The sequence below is a fragment of the Macaca nemestrina genome, chromosome 6, assembly GCF_043159975.1.
Source record: "Macaca nemestrina isolate mMacNem1 chromosome 6, mMacNem.hap1, whole genome shotgun sequence".
NCBI lineage: Eukaryota > Metazoa > Chordata > Mammalia > Primates > Cercopithecidae > Macaca > Macaca nemestrina.
In genome coordinates, this window is record NC_092130.1 from 97,480,569 (window position 1) to 97,497,847 (window position 17,279).

The 17,279-nt window shown below is 38.8% G+C and overlaps 1 protein-coding gene and 1 non-coding gene across 12 annotated transcripts in view; one reads left to right on the forward strand and one right to left on the reverse strand.

Annotated features, from left to right (window-relative positions):
- The window catches only part of LOC105475087 (homer scaffold protein 1), a 192,551-nt gene that overhangs the window by 13,252 nt on the left and 162,020 nt on the right, over window positions 1-17,279 (forward strand). The window lies entirely within an intron of this gene.
- Window positions 12,410-12,511, reverse strand: LOC112425458 (U6 spliceosomal RNA). The gene has a single exon (XR_003016518.2). It is a non-coding gene; the product is annotated as a U6 spliceosomal RNA (small nuclear RNA).

The following is a 17,279-nucleotide window of genomic DNA, read 5'->3' on the forward strand; positions in this document are numbered from 1 at the left end:
GCACGCCTGTAGTCCCAGCTACTCAGGAGGCTGAGGCTGAATTGCTTGATCCTGGGAGACAGAGGTTGCAGTGAGCTGAGATCATGCCATTGCACTCCAGCCTAGGTGACAGAGAGAAATTCTGTCTCAAAAGAAAAGGAAGAGAAAACATATTTATTGTTTATTACATGGAAGTGAATCATCTTAAAGGTCTTCATCTTCATTGTCTTCACACTGAGTAGGCTGAGGAAGAGGAGGGATTGGTTTTGCCATCTGTGGCGGCAGAGGCATCTGCATTAAAAGCCTGTTCAGACAAATATCCTTTCTCCTCAATGATTTTCCTAATGGCATCTAGGAACTCATCTACTACCTTTTAGTGGGCAGAAGCTGCTTTTCCTGTTATCTGGACATTTTTTAAGCCAAAGCTCTTCTAATATTATCAAACCATCCTTTCCTGGCATTAAATTCTCTAGCTTTAGATCCTTTATCTTCTTTTTGCTTTAAGTTATCAAAAAACTGCTTTTTCTCGATTCATATTAAATAGCTATGGTTTTTTTTTTAATAGTAATCCTTCACCTACATAGAAGCTGCATTTTCAATATGAGAAAAAAGGTATTTTGCAAAAAGTGCAAGGTTTTTGTACCTGCTGGTATAGCTACAGAGATGGTTTCACAAATTTTCTTTTCTTTTTTTGCAATGGTCCTTACTCTGGGTTCATTTATCTTGAAATGGTAGGCAACCACACCGGCAGACCTCAATCTGTAGCACATATCAGGCAGTTCAGCTTTTTCTTATGATAGCATGACTTTGCTTCTTGGGAGCACTTCCAGCATCACTAGTGGCACTTCATATGGGTCTCATGGTGTTATTCAAAGTTTATAGTATTGCACTAAAAAGGATGAAAAATATGCAAGAACCGTGATTTTACTGTTGTGATACACAATTTACTGTGGCATTTTAAGCAGTCACTCAGAGCACTTGAGCTCACTGCAGTAGCAACAGGAGTTAGCTACAAATTATTACAGTAGAACAGTATATACTAGTTAATGTTACGTGATGATGTAATACTGCATCTTTATGTGTATTTGCATTTTTCTAGATGTGCCATGTATGGTCTGTAAGTTTTTGCCTACGTTTTGATAAATTTTAACTCTTTGTAATAGATTTGTGTATATTTTATGGTAGTAAATGAAAAAATAGACTAGAATCTACATATTTTATGCACTCATAATGCCTTTTTCTATTTTTTCAATATTTCTAAGCTATGCAGTTAATCTGTAAGTTTTTTCAAATTATAGCAAATCTCCAAAAATTTTTCTAATACATTTATTTAAAAAAATCAGTTGTAAAACATTATTGTAAGTATACTGCTGCAGTTCAAATCCATGTTTAAGCGTCAACTGTATTTTGAATACATTTAAGTACTTCTCGTAAATGATTTGTTATTACATGTTTTTGGTATAGAGTTTTCAAAGTTGATATTAACATGTAAATGCCATCAGTCGGCCTTGTTAACTGCCTTTGTAGTTATTGGGCACATGAGCCTCTGGAATACTTATGCATCTATTTACATAATACATAGGCAGGCTCTAGTTTTCTAAAGAATTCAGACCGGAAAAAGAAAGCTTGAGATGCTATCTTGAAACATTTTTCCTGGGGCTTAAACGTGGAGACCTTGCTGGGGACGGTGGCTCACTCTTGTAATCCCAGCACTTTGGAAGGCCGAGGTGGGCATATCACAAGGTCAGTAGATCAAGACCATCCTGGCCAACATGGTGAAACCCCATCTTTACTAAAAATACAAAAATTAGCTGGGCGTGGTGGTATGCGCCTGTAGTCCCAGCTACTTGGGAGATTGAGGCAGGAGAATTGCTTGAACTTGGGAAGTAGAGATTGCAATGAGCTGAGATCGCGCCACTTTGCACACCAGCCTGGCGACAGAGCGAGACTCTCTCAAAAAAAAAACAAAAACAAAAACAAACAAAAATAACAAAGTGGAGACCTGCAAGTAGAAGGACCAATTGTAGCATATTGTACAATTTCTGAATCATCCCAAGGTAGTTGTAAGTTGTTGATTTCCTCACTTGTAAGAGAAGATTGGACCATATTGTATCCATATTTAAAATTTTTTTTTGGAATTATTTTTCCCAGAGCTTTCAAACTCTTATGCTGTCATTGGCTGACCAGAAAAATGTATGATAGTATGAGGTAGAAGACAGTAGCGACTGGTGGGGACTGTAGGAAAGTGAAGAGAAGAGATCCTGCCTAAAAACATGGATATCCAGTGTATTCTTAAAACCCTCTGGCCAAAGAAAGATATCTGAAGCCTGATCCCTTATTCAGCAAACATTTTTTGAGTTCCTACTAGCAACTGTGATACTCTAATGTAGGTCAGATACAGGCAGTTTGGAAATGCTTTAACTCTTTTTTTTTTTTTTTTTTTTTGAGACGGAGTTTCACACTTGTTGCCCAGGCTGGAGTGCAATGGCACGATCTCAGCTCACTGTAACCTCTGCCTCCCGGGTTCAAGTGATTCTCCTGCCTAAGCCTCCCGAGCAGCTGGGATTACAGGCATGCGCCACCACACCAGGCTAATTTTGTATTTTTAGTAGAGACGGGGTTTCTCCATGCTGGTCAGGCCGGTCTGGAACTCCAGGCCTCAGGTGATCTGCCCTCCTCGGCCTCTCAAAGTGCTGGGATTACAGGGGTGAGCCACTGCACCTGGCCTGGAAATGCTTTAACTCTTGACTGAAGAAGGAAGACCAGAGCATCAGCATCTAGTGTGACAGTGGCAGAAATGCTTATTAGATCAGTGGTTCTCAATTTTGAACCTGCATGAGAATCACCTCGAGGCCTTGTTAAAAAGAAACACAGATTGCTGGACTTCTTTTATCCCCAGAGTTTTTGATTCAGTGGGTCTAGGAATGGGGTCCATGCATTTGCTCTTCTAACAGATTCCCAGGGCATGCTGATGCTGCTGGTCCAGGGAACTTCTTTGAGAGTGACTGCATTTGATAAATGCAGCTTACAAATCAAATGTGAGAAACTTTTGTCCATTCAAAAGCTTCAGTGACTCCTAAAGCATGCTTGCTTGCTTGCTGCCCCTTCCTTTTGAAGTTGCAAAAACTTAAGTTTGAACTAAGGGGGAAGAACTTGAGTAAGCTGTCTTTTTTTTTTTTTTTTTTTGGAGACAGAGCCTTACTCTCTCCTGGGCTGCAGTGCACGATCTTGGCTCACTGCAACCTCCGTCTCCCGGGTTCAAATGATTCTCCTGTCTCAGCCTCCTGAGTAGCTGGGATTACAGATGCATACCCCCATACCTGGCTAATTTTTGTGTTTTTTTTTGTTTTTTTTTTTAAGTAGAGACTGGGTTTTGCTGTGTTGGCCAGGCTAGTCTCGAAATCCTGACCTCAGGTGATCCACCCACCTCAGCCTCCCAAAGTGCGGGGATTACAGGCGTGAGCCACTGCACCCAGCCCTGTCTATTTTTTAATAAGCAAAAATATCCAAGACAACTTGAAACTGGTCTCTAATCTTTTTAAACCTGATTACTTGTAACAGTTATGCCCATTTCTTGGTCAGAGTTCCGCTTTTTGATATTTCTGAATGTATTGTTTTTTAAACTACCAGGTACTGCTTTGACTTCTGAAGTTTTCTGCTTTTGGAAGAAATCTTACTTCTAAGTTATCTATTTTGTCTAGATATCCTTAAGTTTGTCCAGTGGTGTTGAAGCCTACGTGTTTCTTTCTTTCTCTTTTCTTTTCCTTTCCTTCCCTTTCCCTTTCCCTTCCTTTCTTTTCTTTTCTGAGACAAAGTCTCACTCTGTTACCCAGGCTAGAGTGCAGTGGTGTGATCTCGGTTCACTGCAGCCTCCTGGATTCAAGCAATTCTCCTGCCTCAGCCTCACAAGTAGTTGGGACTACAGGTGCATGCCACCACAACTGGCTAATTGTTGTATTTTTTAGTAGAGATGGGGTTTCACCATTTTGGCCAGACTGGTCTCGAACTTCTGGCCTCAAGTGATCCACCCACCTCCGCCTCCCAAAGAGCTGGAATTACAGGCATGAGCCACCGTGCCTGGCCTGAAATTTTTCTATTCCCTAAATTGTCTTTCTTTTGTGTTCCTTTTTGTTGGTTTAGTTTCTTATTTCATTTTGGAAACTATTCTGGAATATCTGGTGAGCCTCAGCTGTGTATGATACTAAAAAGGTGATTAAAAGCTTTTTGTGAATCAGTGAGGCCTGTCACTGGTTGGACTTCAACTTAGATATTTAGGTGGTGAACTGGCCTAAATTTTTTGGTTGGTTCCCAAGTTTGGGGAGGTCTGTTGTCTAAGATTTTAAGTTTTTCTATGACACTTTTCATTTTCTTTAGAGGAGAATCTTCCAGTGTAGAGTTCTAATCTTAACATTCTGAGAGCAAGGTAAGTATATTCTTCTGTTATATACCTCCGAGGCTTATCATCTGCTGTAATCTGAAAGTCAGAATGGGAAGATTTTTGCAGGGACAAGGTTCTGTTTGCAGCCTTTCTCCTGGTGCTCCTATTTTAGGCCCCACTCCTGTCTTCTGCTATTGGAAAAGGTAGTTGATTGACTGTGGGAAGGGGTGGGAGTCTCATTTCTCTGTTATTTAAACCTTCAGTCAATTCCTCCATTTCAGTCACATACTTCACACCTCCTCTGCAGTCCCTTTGCTTCTAAATTCTAGCCAGCAGGTTGTTCACTTAGTTCCCTCTTTGCAGGCACTTTTATTATAGTTTCCTTGGTTTTGTCAAACCAGGCACCATTCCTTCTATTTTCCATCTTTAATACATTTTGAAAACTGTATTAAAGTTACTTAAGAACTGCTGCTGCTTTTTACAGTCTTTGGTGTTATAGGTTTATACCTTGTTTTTCCCCCCTTCACTTTCATTTTAGTGGAATTTTGGAAAAGGAAGATAAATGAGTATAATTAATTTGCCATGTTTGACCAGAATCACTGAGCCCTTAGGTTTTGAATTTCTATAAGGCATCTTTCAGAACAGTGTCGGAATGTGTTGACACTGTTGACAGTTAATTGATTGGAATTTGGTGGATGATAAAGTGTTGGCTTTCTAAAAATCTCTCCCTGTAACCAACACCTGAAAATCCAATGCATGATGTAAGCATATCTTAAAATTAAAAACTTAAAATTGATTAACCCAAACCTAAGGAAAAGAGAGCACTGACTCAGCTGTGTCAGGTAACTAAGGTATTGCTACAGTTTGTCTCCTAACACTGTGCCTCATGAGCACTTGTAAAAATCAGTAAGCACTTAATTTATGTCGTGAGTCATGCCAGGCACTGGCAGTACAAAGATGAGTAGATAGCCATGTAAACAAGAAATTACAGTACTGTGATTTAAGTGCTGTAATAGAGATGTATGTTGTGTTTGGTAGCACAGAGAAAGAAGTGCCCACCTCTACCTTGGAAGGTCAGAAAGCTTCACATAGCCAGTCATGAACAAATAAGAGTTGGGGGAGGGGAAGATGTATGAGTGGTTGTTAGGGTATTTTAGGCGGAGAGGTGGCATGGGTAAAGCTTCAGAGGTGAATTACGCTAATTGGAAAGTTAAGGTAGTTAAGGGAGATGTGACTAGAAGGATAGAGGCCAGATCATGACTGTGTCATGTTAAGAGGATTGTACTCTTCCTCTAGATTAATGTAATGGTCTTCAAAAATTTTATTATTTATTTATTTATTTATTTTTGTGAGACAGAGTCCACTCTGTCACCCAGGCTGGAGTGCAGTGGTGCAATCTCGGCTCACTGCAAGCTCCGCCTCCCGGGTTCACGCCATTCTTCTGCCTGTAGCTGGGACTACAGGCGCCCGACACCACGCCCGGCTAATTTTTTGTATTTTTAGTAGAGACAGGGTTTCACCGTGTCAGCCAGGATGGTCTCGATCTGCTGACCTCGTGATCCACCTGCCTCGGCCTCCCAAAGTGCTGGGTTTACAGGCATGAGCCACCGCGCCCGGCTATCTTCAAATATTTTTGATGCAGTACCCATATCAAAGATTTTGAACATCTTCCTTCATATGTGTATATTTATAAAATTACATGTACTCTCTGTATTAATATATAAATATACATATTTAATGTGTATATAATAAAACATATAAAAATAGAAATGATAGAGGAGAATAGTAACTTCTTCCTGCAAACAGCTTTAGAAGCTGTTAAGTAATGGTGAGCAATAGAATAATTTTAAGTTGGTAGTTATTACCATGCTTGCATTTTAGATCAACTACTCAGGCTGCAATATGGAGGAATTTTTGGACTTGGAGAAGGCAGGGGTGTGTGTGTGAGAGAGAGAGAGAGAAAGAAAGAAATGCTTGGGTGTCTCAGCGACACTTTTTTTTTTTTGAGACTGAGTTTCACTCTTGTTGCCCAGGTTGGAGTGCAACGGCGCAATCTCGGCTCACTGCAACCTCTGCCTCCTGGGTTCAAGCGATTCTTCCGCCTCAGCCTCCGGAGTAGCTGGGATTACGGGCACCCGCCACCATGCCTGGCTAATTTTTGTATTTTTCAGTAGGGACAGAGTTTCACCATGTTAGTCAGGCTGGTCTGGAACTCCTGACCTCAAGTGTTCCACCCGCCTTGGCCTCCCAAAGTGTTGGGATTACAGGTGTGAGCCACCGCACCCAGCTGAGACACTCAATTGCAAGATAGGTTAATTGCAGCAATTTAGTCAAAAATAATGGCTTGAATTAAAACCGAGTAGAACAGGGCTTGAATTCAAGAGATTTAAGTAGTAATGTCTATAGGAGTTGACAGTGATCTAGATAGATATTATGAGGTAAAAGAGATTGCCTTGGTCAGCCACTAGTTGATAAAGGGAACCAAGAGTAGAGAAACAAGTTTGTAGCAAGGTGAGATGACAAATTGAAGGAACCTTGAGATATTTGTGGTCAACCACGTGGGAATGCTTTATAATTGGATATTGTTGGTCTAGTATTCAGGAAAAGAGAACTGGGCTGGGGATAGAGTTTTGGGAGTCAGAATATATAATTTTTGGTTGGAGCTGTGAATGTGGATGAGCTCATGCAGGGTGTTTATATAGTAGATCAGGCATCTCTGGGAATAGTCATTTAAGGGGCAGCTGAGAAAGCCATCAGGTGAAAATAGTGTCAAAAGAGCCAAGAAAGGGAGTGAGTTTCAAGAAATGAGTAGTAGCCAGGATCAAATGTAGCAGAAACATCAAATGAGGCAAGAAATAATTAGATTGGGTAAGTTATGGTCCTTTAACAATCTTACCTTGAATTTGAGAAGTCTAGGGTGGAAATCAAATTACCATGAATTGAAGGTGTTGAAGGATGAGGAGCAGACACTAGAAATGTGTCTGCTTCTCCTTTAAGACCAAGCATCTTTGAAATAGTAGCTTCAGCAAGCTCTAGGGTTCAGGAAATTCTTTTGGTTTTGCTTACAGAATGGGATTAAGCATTATTTTTAGGATCTGGCAAAGGAGTCCATGGCAAGGTGTATTTAAAATATTAGAGTAGAAAGGGATAATTATTGAGAAAGAGATGGGCGAGAATGCAATATGGAGCACAGGTGGAGGAGTTAACCTTCAGTAGGAGGAATATTGTCCTCCTAGACTGAAGGAAACGATATGACTAGTTTGTAGGTTAAAGCAGGAGACTGAGGGAATTCCTTAGCTGATGGCCTCTGTTTGTTCTGTTCATTCATTCATTTAACAAACATTGATTACCTGTTATGTGTCAGGCAGTGTTCTAAGTTTACGAGAGCTGTGAACAAAGAGCCTTGCCTTCATGGAGCTTCATTCCAGTGAATGATAAAAGGCAGGGCCATCTGCGAAGTGTGGGGATGTAAAGGTTGTCAGAGCCTTGGGAATAGAGGGAAGAGTGGGAGACAGTGCTGGGTAACTTAAAGGTCCCAGCTGAGATTAGAAGCCACACATTCTGGTGTTCTTGAAGCCGTCTAAATCCAGTTATTATTGTACCTGAAGAGCACAGTAGAGTTAGAAGGGTTAGCAGAGTGTGTTAAAAGAGTTTTCATTTTCAAGCCAGGTGCGGTGGCTCACGCCTGTAATCCCAGCACTTTGGGAGGCTGAGACAGGCGATCACCTGAGGTCAAGGGGTTCGAGACCAGCCTGGCCAACATGGCGAAACTCCATCTCTGCTAATAATACAAAATTAGCCTGGTGTGGTGGCGCATGCCTGTAATTCCAGCTACTTGGGAGACTGAGGCACCAGAATTGCTTCAGCCTGGGAGACGGAGGTTGCAGTGAGCCAAGATCGTGCCACTGCACTCCAGCCTGGGCAACAGAGTGAGACTCTGTCTTAAAAAAAAAAAAAAAATTCATTTTCTTCATTTTGCTGAAAATAAAGCAAGAAGTGGGTATATCCCATTTTTGTAGTGTTCTATTCTGTTATTTTAATATATGTATCACTTTTTTCCCCTTAGCGGCCCTTTTCCTTCTATAGAGAACATCTCTTATCTTGGAAGACCAACCTAATAATTATTAAGTTTTCCAAAATGTCACCAATTTTTTAAACATTCGATGTCTTTTCTGTGGAAAACATCCTGAAACCAAGTCGTATGGAAAGTCTTAGAAGTCTTTTGAGGGCTGGGACTGCATTTAATATTTATATTCTCATTTTCTACTACTGCTCAGTACACATACCACATACAAAGCACTTGCGCTCGTGTGAACCAAAGTGCATAGGGATTCTTTAATAAGGTGGGGTTTTTTTTCCTTCTTTCATACCTAGGAAAGTCACAGAAGTTAATTGATTGGTGTAAGCACTTAAACATTGTTCTGATTCTTACTGAGAATTCAGTATATTATTATTTTGGAAACAGTTTCAGAAGTTATCCTATCTTCCTTATTCTTGATAAATATTTTTAGTCTTTCTAGACAGGGTATACTTTTCAGTCAAAGTAGTTTCACCCAAAGTAACTGTACCCCTGTACTAATTCTATTACAGCCTCAATAGTGGATTTTTTTTTTATATGGGGACTTTCATGATCGAATGCGTTTAACTAAATTAAGCAATATTTGTTAAATGGCAGAAGTGGTTAAAAGACAGACGCCTCAACATGAAATGAAGTTTACTTTATGCATTGTTATATAACTTCATTATCAAGCTCTAAATTGATTGGACTGGATCCTTTAGAGGACTTTTTAAACTTTGGGATAGGGATTTAGGCCACAAAAGCTGTGACTATGGTAAAGTGTAGCATGATACAGCACAGGCAGAACTTAGCAATCAAGTGAGGTCTCTAGAGCCAGGTAGTGGCTACATTTAAATTAGTGATCCTCTTATTAGCTCCATAATCTTGGGCAAGGTACTTAAGTTTTGTGTGTCTCAGTTTCCTCATCTGTAAAATGGGGATACAATTATGAAGATGAAGTGATTAAAATAAACAAGTTTGCTTAATAAGTTTGTTAAAAGTGTTTGTTGCACATAGTAACTTCTCAATAACTCATAGCTATTGTTAACTATGGGTTTCTGGTTTTTTGCTACATTTTACTTTATTTCGTATATAAGGAAAACAACCAGTTGACTAAGCAGTTCCAGAACTGCTGTGATAGTAGTCATTAGTTAACAAGAAAATGAGATGGAAGGAAAACCTTTCATTTATTCCCCAAACATATATTGCCAGTATCACAGTAACTCATGACAGCACATGCGACACAGGCTGATTTTCAACATAAAGAGAGCCCAAGCAAGAAGGGTGAGTATTCAGTTACATTTCTAGTACTCAACTGAATTTTAATTTTTAACTCCTTTTTTTTTTTTTTTAAGACAAAGTCTCGCTCTGTCATCCAGGCTGGAGTGTAGTGGCACAGTCTCGGCTTACTGCACCTTCAACCTCCGGGACTTTAGTGATCCTCTGCCTCCTACTTCCCCTCTTGCCTCGCCACCAAGTAGCTGGGACTACAGGCACACCCTACTGTGCCCGGCTATTTTTTGTAGAGATGGTACATTTTGTCATGTTGCTCAGGCTGGTCTTGAACTCCTGAACTCAAGTGATCCACCCACCTCAGCTTCCCAGAGTGCTGGAATTACAGACGTGAGCCACTGGCACCTGACCTGTAATTCTTTAACTTCTAAATAAAGAACATGAAAAGCTTGCTTTTTTTTTTTTTTTTTTTTAAAGCTTTGGTACTACTGAAGGCCAAAAATAATTTTATGGAATATATCTGTTCCCTTCCAATCAAAATCCACTTAAAAGTTTTGTTTCCCTTTTCTTCTCCTGTATTGTATTTCCAAGTATCTATTTATCTATTTATTTACTTATCTAATTTAGAGACAGGGTGTTGCTCTGTCACTCAGCCTGCAGCCTCAACTTCTGGGCTCAAGGGATTCTTCTGCCTCAGCCTTCCAAGTAGCTGGTTCTACAGGCTTGTGCCAGCATGCCTGGCTAATTTTTTTTTTAATTGTTTTTGTGGGTTTTTTTTGGTAGAGATGGGGTCTTGCTATATTGGCCAGGCTGGAATCGAACTCCTGGCCTCAAGCGATCCCTCCACCTTGGCTTTCCAAAGTATTGGGATTACAGACATGAGCCACTGAGCTCAACATGTTTATCTATTTAACGTTCTGACTTCATGGATTCTTTTGAAATATTATGCTGATTTTAGGGGCTGTGATAGAGCCATCAAAATATTAATTCTCAGTAAGCAATTTGAGTTTTAAATGTTATTTATGATGAGTAATCACTAATTCTACTGTTATAAATTTTATAAGATATGCTTAAGTAATATTGTTTTTATGAAAACTCCTTTGTATAGGTAAGTCATCTTACTGGTTAGAGTACAGAAAAGTATTTAAATATCTGATTTGGTCTTATTTATTAAACCTGTTTACCACTTATGGGAAACTTCAAGGTCAGATATTGTCAGTTTCTTCAGACTGGGGTTTAATATATGAAAAGTTAATTAAAAAAATAAATAAAACAAGCTCATATTACCTAAAAATATGTTTCTAAATTCTTATGGTAGCATTAGTTTAGACTATATGTGTCATGAGGGCAGGGATTGCCTTGTCTATAAATTCATTTAACAAATGTCTACTGAGTAATTACTGTGTGCCTAAATGTTGGAAGTATGACAGCAGTGGACATAATAGGAAATCCCTGCCCTTGTAAGATAGCATTTTCATGTAAGTTATATTTGCAGTGATTGACATCACCATGACCTTTAGCTGCCTCAGGCTGAGTACAGGCATGCAACCTAGACCTCTTACCTAGCCAGTTTCTGCTAGAGGTTACAAGTCAAGTTGTGCCAGGGGACTTCATATGTCTCCTCTGTGAGTCAGTCTTTATAGATCTTGGGAATCTCTGGAGGATTCTAAGCATCAGAGTGAAATTTCAGTTCACCTAAAAAATGTAGCATCTATGCAATAAATGTACTAATTTGACACCAGAGGGACTGTTTTTCTCTTTTAGTAATTTTTAATGTTGTAGTCTAAGTTGAACAGAAGAGAAAATTGTAATAGTATATTAACATTTTAAAGTAGATTTTTCATGTAGATGAAGGAAATAACCTTAGAGATAATAAATTCTGCCCTTTAAAACTTTTTTAATGTTTTATTTTTGTTTTCAAGTACAGAATGGCCTCTTGTAAATTGGTGCCTGTGTTATTTTTTTTTATTTTTATTTGTTTATTTTTGACATGGAGTCTTGCTCTGTCGCTCAGGCTGGAGTACAGTGGTGCAATCTCCGCTCACTGCAACCTCCACCTCCCAGGTTCAAGCAATTCTCCTGCCTCAGCCTCCCAAGTAACTGGGATTACAGGTGCGATGCCTGTGTTATTTTTAAAAGAGGCAATGAAGACTTTGCCCAAAGTCCCATTGCTAGCTGGTGGTAGAGCCTAGCCTTCTGTTGCTTGGCCGTGTATTCTTTCCTTTATAAAAAGAAATGTCCACCACTTAGTACAGTAATCCATTGGTACAGTGTCAAACTAAAAATTGGCTGTTTTATGAGTTTGTTTCTTTTTTTCTTTTTTTTTTAATTTATTATTTTTTTTTTTATACTTTAAGTTCTAGGGTACATGTGCACAACGTGCAGGTTTGTTACATATGTATACATGTGCCATGTTGGTGTGCTGCACCCATTAACTCGTCATTTACATTAGGTATATCTCCTAATGCTATCCCTCCCTTCCCTCCTCCCCACAATAGGATCCGGTGTGTGATGTTCCCCTTCCTGTGTCCAAGTGATCTCATTGTTCAGTTCCCACCTATGAGTTAGAACATGCGGTATTTGGTTTTCTGTTCTTGCGATAGTTTGCTGAGAATGATGGTTTCCAGCTGCATCCATGTCCCTACAAAGGACACAAACTCATCTTTTTTTATGGCTGCATAGTATTCCATGGTGTATATGTGCCACATTTTCTTAATCCAGTCTGTCACTGATGGACATTTGTGTTGATTCCAAGTCTTTGCAAAAATATGCTTCACAAATTTGCGTGTCATCCTTGCACAGGGGCCATGCTAATCTTCTTTGTATCGTTCCAGTTTTAGTATATTTGCTGCCGAAGTGAGCACATGAGTTTGTTTCTTCAACGTATTTTGAAATCTCTGTCTCTCCTGAATCCTCATAGTGCTTTATATTACCTCCCCATGGCATTTATTACTTTCCACTCATATTGTAATCATCTTCTATTAACAAGATTTTTTTTAGATGAACTGTCTTTGAGAATGGAGTCTGTGTACGTTTCTTCTTTGTGTATTCCTCACAGCTCTTAACAGAATGCCTGGCATTCACTAGGTACTCACATTATTAAACATGTACTCATAGAGATTATATTTTGGGTTTGGTAACAATGTGAAACCACAGGAATCTATTTAGTCTACAACATTTTAAGAGGCTGTTTGGCTTACCATCAGATCTAGGTTTGAATTCTGGCTCCATCCTCTTCTTGGCTGTGTGATCTTGAATAGGTCACTTAACATCATTTTCCTCATCTGTAAAATGAGAATATGTGCCCCATCTAGCTTTAAGATTTAGGTAAAATGTATACAAAGGGTCTAGCCTGATGTACTAATAGCTACTCAGTGAATGGTAACTATTATTGTTACATTTGAAATTTATTTTCTATTTATTATAAATGCATTTTAAAATAACATTAAATAGCTCTATTACCTATGTGAAGGATGTGCAGTAAGAAAAAGGTCCATGGTGAAAAACTGACAACATTTTGGTATGGTCAGTAGATTGCCCACTGGGCTTTTTAGCTTACCAGTTGCTTATTTACGATATTTGATTTGGGACTCTTAGGAACTGGTTTACCATACTAAAACTCCAAGAGGCTGATGTATAAACTAGAATGGCAGTTTATTAATAAGTCATTAAAAATGTATTCTCACATAGGAAAACAAATGCCACAGTGAATCCAGATTGTAATCAGAAGCTTGCTTGAGGAATAAGGATAGTGGGTTGGGTATCTAGTACTACATTAATCTCCTGCATCAGTCGTGACCTGCCACTTGGGTATGTCAGGGCCCCTTCTCTTCTAGAGAGTGCTAAAGGCACTGCCTAATCACCTCTCATAAATCCCATCCTGACTTACATAGTTGTCTGCTTTCAGATTGCATGTTCTTAAAGCAGACAGCAAAACACTGGAGGAGGTTTTATACTTACTCATTAGCCTATCTTTCCTGCTGGAGTTTTACAGCCTCACCTTAGTTGGATTTTGGGATCTTAAACAGACTTCTAAAAATGTTTTAAATTTAAACTTTGTATTAAGTGTACAGAAAGTTTTAAGTATACAAAAACCTAAGGAGGATTATATAATTAACCCCTATGCATTCATCACCTGGCTTCAACAGTTATTAACATGTGGCTCATATTTTATCTGTACTGCCTGCACCTCTCTAGATTATTTTAAAGTAAATTCTAGGCATCATATAATTTTACCTGTAAATATATGACTGTGTATTACTAAGAAATAAGGACTCTTTAAAAAAACACATCTTCAGTACCATTATCATACCAGAAAAATCACTTAATAATTCCTTGATATCTAATAAGTGATCGCAGTTCCCCAGTTGCCTCATCAATGTCTTTTTTACTATTGGATTATTCAAATCAGCTTTCAAACATGGTCCACACATTATATTTGGTTGGTGTGTTTGTGGATTTCTTTTAGTCTATAACAGCCTCCTTCCCCTCCTTTTCTTGCTGTTTATTTACCCAATTTGTCCTGTGGAATTTTTTCACAATCTTTATTTGGCAGACTCATGGTATCCTTTAAAATGTTCCTCTGTTCTGTTTCTGGTAAACTTGTTGCTAGATCTGGGCATGCTGAGATTCAGGTTTTAATTTTTTTCCTCCCAAGCATATGTTACGGGTGGTGTGGTATGCTTCTTGTCTGTTATGTTACACAGGGAGGCACATAACAATGTCTGTCTTGCCATTTCTCTTTTTGTATGTTCAGATTGATCATGAAGTTCAGTGTTACTAGCTTCATCCAGCCATTATGAAATTCTTTCCTCCCCTCCCCTCCTTTTCCCTCCCTTCCCTTCTCTGTATGCAGCCAGAATGATCTTTTAAATATAAAATGGATTACATACTACCTACCTTGCTTACAACTCAATAGTGTTCCACTGCTTGTAAACTGACACCTAAACTTCCTACCATAGTCTATAGGAATCTGCATAACCTGGGGTTTATCTGGCTTTCTAAACCTGATTTTATGCCATTCTGTCCTTTGAGAGGCAATGTGGCATTATTGTTAATAGCTTGGGCTCTTGTACTAGACTGGGGTTGGGGTGTGATCTTGGGTAAGTCACTAAACTGCTCGGTCCCTCTATTTTTTCATATCAAAAATTGATGTTCTAATAGTATCTACCAGTAGGATTGTGATGATTAAATAACGCATATCAGTATCAACACTGTGATGATTAAATAATGAATATCAATCACCTACAACAATGCCTGTATAACATAACAAATACCAAATGTTAGCTGTTGTGGTTGCTGCTGGTGTTGATGCTGTTGTTTTTTATGTCTGTGTTCAGCCACACTGGTACTTTTCAATTTCTGGACCTGCTAAGCTCTTGCCAGCCTCAAGATCTTTGCACATCGTTCTCATTGTCTCTTGCAACATGACAAACCATCCCAACATTTAGTGGCTTAAAACAACAATCATTTAGCTTACAAATTTGCAAGTTTGGCAGAACTTGTGAGAGGTAGCTCATCTCTGTTCCATATGGCATTAGCTGGGGGTGGCTTAACTGAGGGCTATGGGGTTTACTTTTCAACGGATTACTCATATGGTTGGCAAGATAGTCTTCACTCTTGGCCAGGAAGTCAACTAGGGTGGAGGTCTTGATTCCTCTTGATTCCTTTCTGCAAGCTGCTTGTCCTTACAGCATGGTAGCTGAGTTTTCAGAGTGAGTATCCTAAGAGGAGGCAGAAGCTGAATGGCCTAATACAATGTAGACTCAAGAAGTACACAGTGTTACTTTTGCCTCATTATTTTGGTTCAGGCAGTCACAAAGGCCCACTCAGGCTTAAGGGGAGAGAGCACATAGACTCTACCTCTTGATAGGGAAATAACAAGGTTTTCTAAAAGAGGGACAGGAGATACTGTTGCAGCCATCTTTGGGGAATGTACTTTGCCATACACATGCTGTTACCTGAACCTGAAACACTATTATCTGTCAGATTCCCACTCTTTAGCAAACTAACCAACTTCAATTAGGTCCCTCTTTTTTCCATTGCCTTTGTTTGCTCTCTTTCTCATCATAGCTCTTCATTTTCCTTGGTAACACTTACCACAGTATGTAATTTTTTAAAGTCCATGGGTGTTAAGACCTGTTATGTACTAAGTACCTAGCATTGGACCTGTTGAAATGTTAAAATGTGTTGCTACTTACAAATCTAAACATCATGAATCACATTTGCACTAAGGAAAGCGTGTTCCAAACTTTGTGGAAAAAAATGGAACAAATACACAGAAACACCAGGAGTCAGTTCTTTAACTTGTTAAATTTCATGCCTTACTCCTTAGCTTAGGGTGAGGATGCGATGAAGAAAAACATAAAAATGTTGGGGTGGGAGGAGAACTCAGTTGGAATAGCTGAATTTTTACTTACCCTCCCCATACTTTAAAAACCCAAACCTGCATATCTGTTTTCTATTCCTCTATCACCCTGTTCATGGCAAGAAGCTTCTAGCTGGTCCTTAAAATATTTTTGTTGAGAAGAAAGCATGATAACTAAGAAATATTTAGTACTCTCAGGGAATAGCCAAATATATTTATTTTACTCAGGGAAAGCAAAACACACCTTCACTCAGTAATAGTGTTTTTTGTTTGTTTTTGTTTTTTTTTTTTGACTTTTGGCACACTTCTAACAAGATTGGTTATCAGGTTTCTCAGCCCCCAGGAGACTGGGCAGGGAAAAGAGAATAGACTTTCGGAAGTGAGGTATAGATAATAGCAAGGAGAACAGCTGTTGATGGCCTCAGACAGGAAATAGTTTTTCATAACCTTGAGCAATGATGACATTGTAGCCTGGGAATCATAGTAATGTGGGGTAGAAGGTCCCATACATTTTAAAAGAATTTCATTCACTTAACAGATATGGTATGCAGTCTTGCTGGTTGTTGGAGACAAAAGGTGAACAAAATGCACATGCCCCTGCCTTCGTGGAGATTTCATTCTGGGGATGGGGCAGACCTTATGATTAATGTTTGCGAGGTATATCTTTTTCCATCCTCTCTTAACTTATAGGTGTCTTTATATTTAAAATGGTTTTTAAGGTGATCTTCAAAATGGTTTTCTTATAAGCGTCATATAGTTGGTTGTTGCTTTATATACAATCTGACAATTTCTGCCTTTTATTTTTTATTTTTTAAATTTAATTTTATTTTCTAAGAGACAGGGTCTTGCAGTGTTGCCTAGGCTGGACTTCAAATTCCTGAGCTCACCTCAACCTCCCAGGTAGCTGGGACTATAGGCAAATGCCATGGTACCTAGCTAATCTCTGCCTTTTAATTGTGGGTGTTTAGATCATGTACATTTAATATGATTATTGATATGATTGGGTTTAAGTTTACCATCTTATATATGTTCTGTTTGTTCCGTCTGTTCTTTATTCCTCTCCTTCTTTTCTCTTGCGTTACTTTAGATTGAGTATTTTTTATGATTTATTTCATCTCTTTTGTTAGCTTACTAACTCTTCTTTTTAAATGATTCTTTAGGGTTTATAGTATACATCTTTAACTTATCACAGTCTACCTTTAAGTGATTCATTTTACTACTTCATATATAATAAGAACCTTACAATAATATAGTTTTTTCCCCCT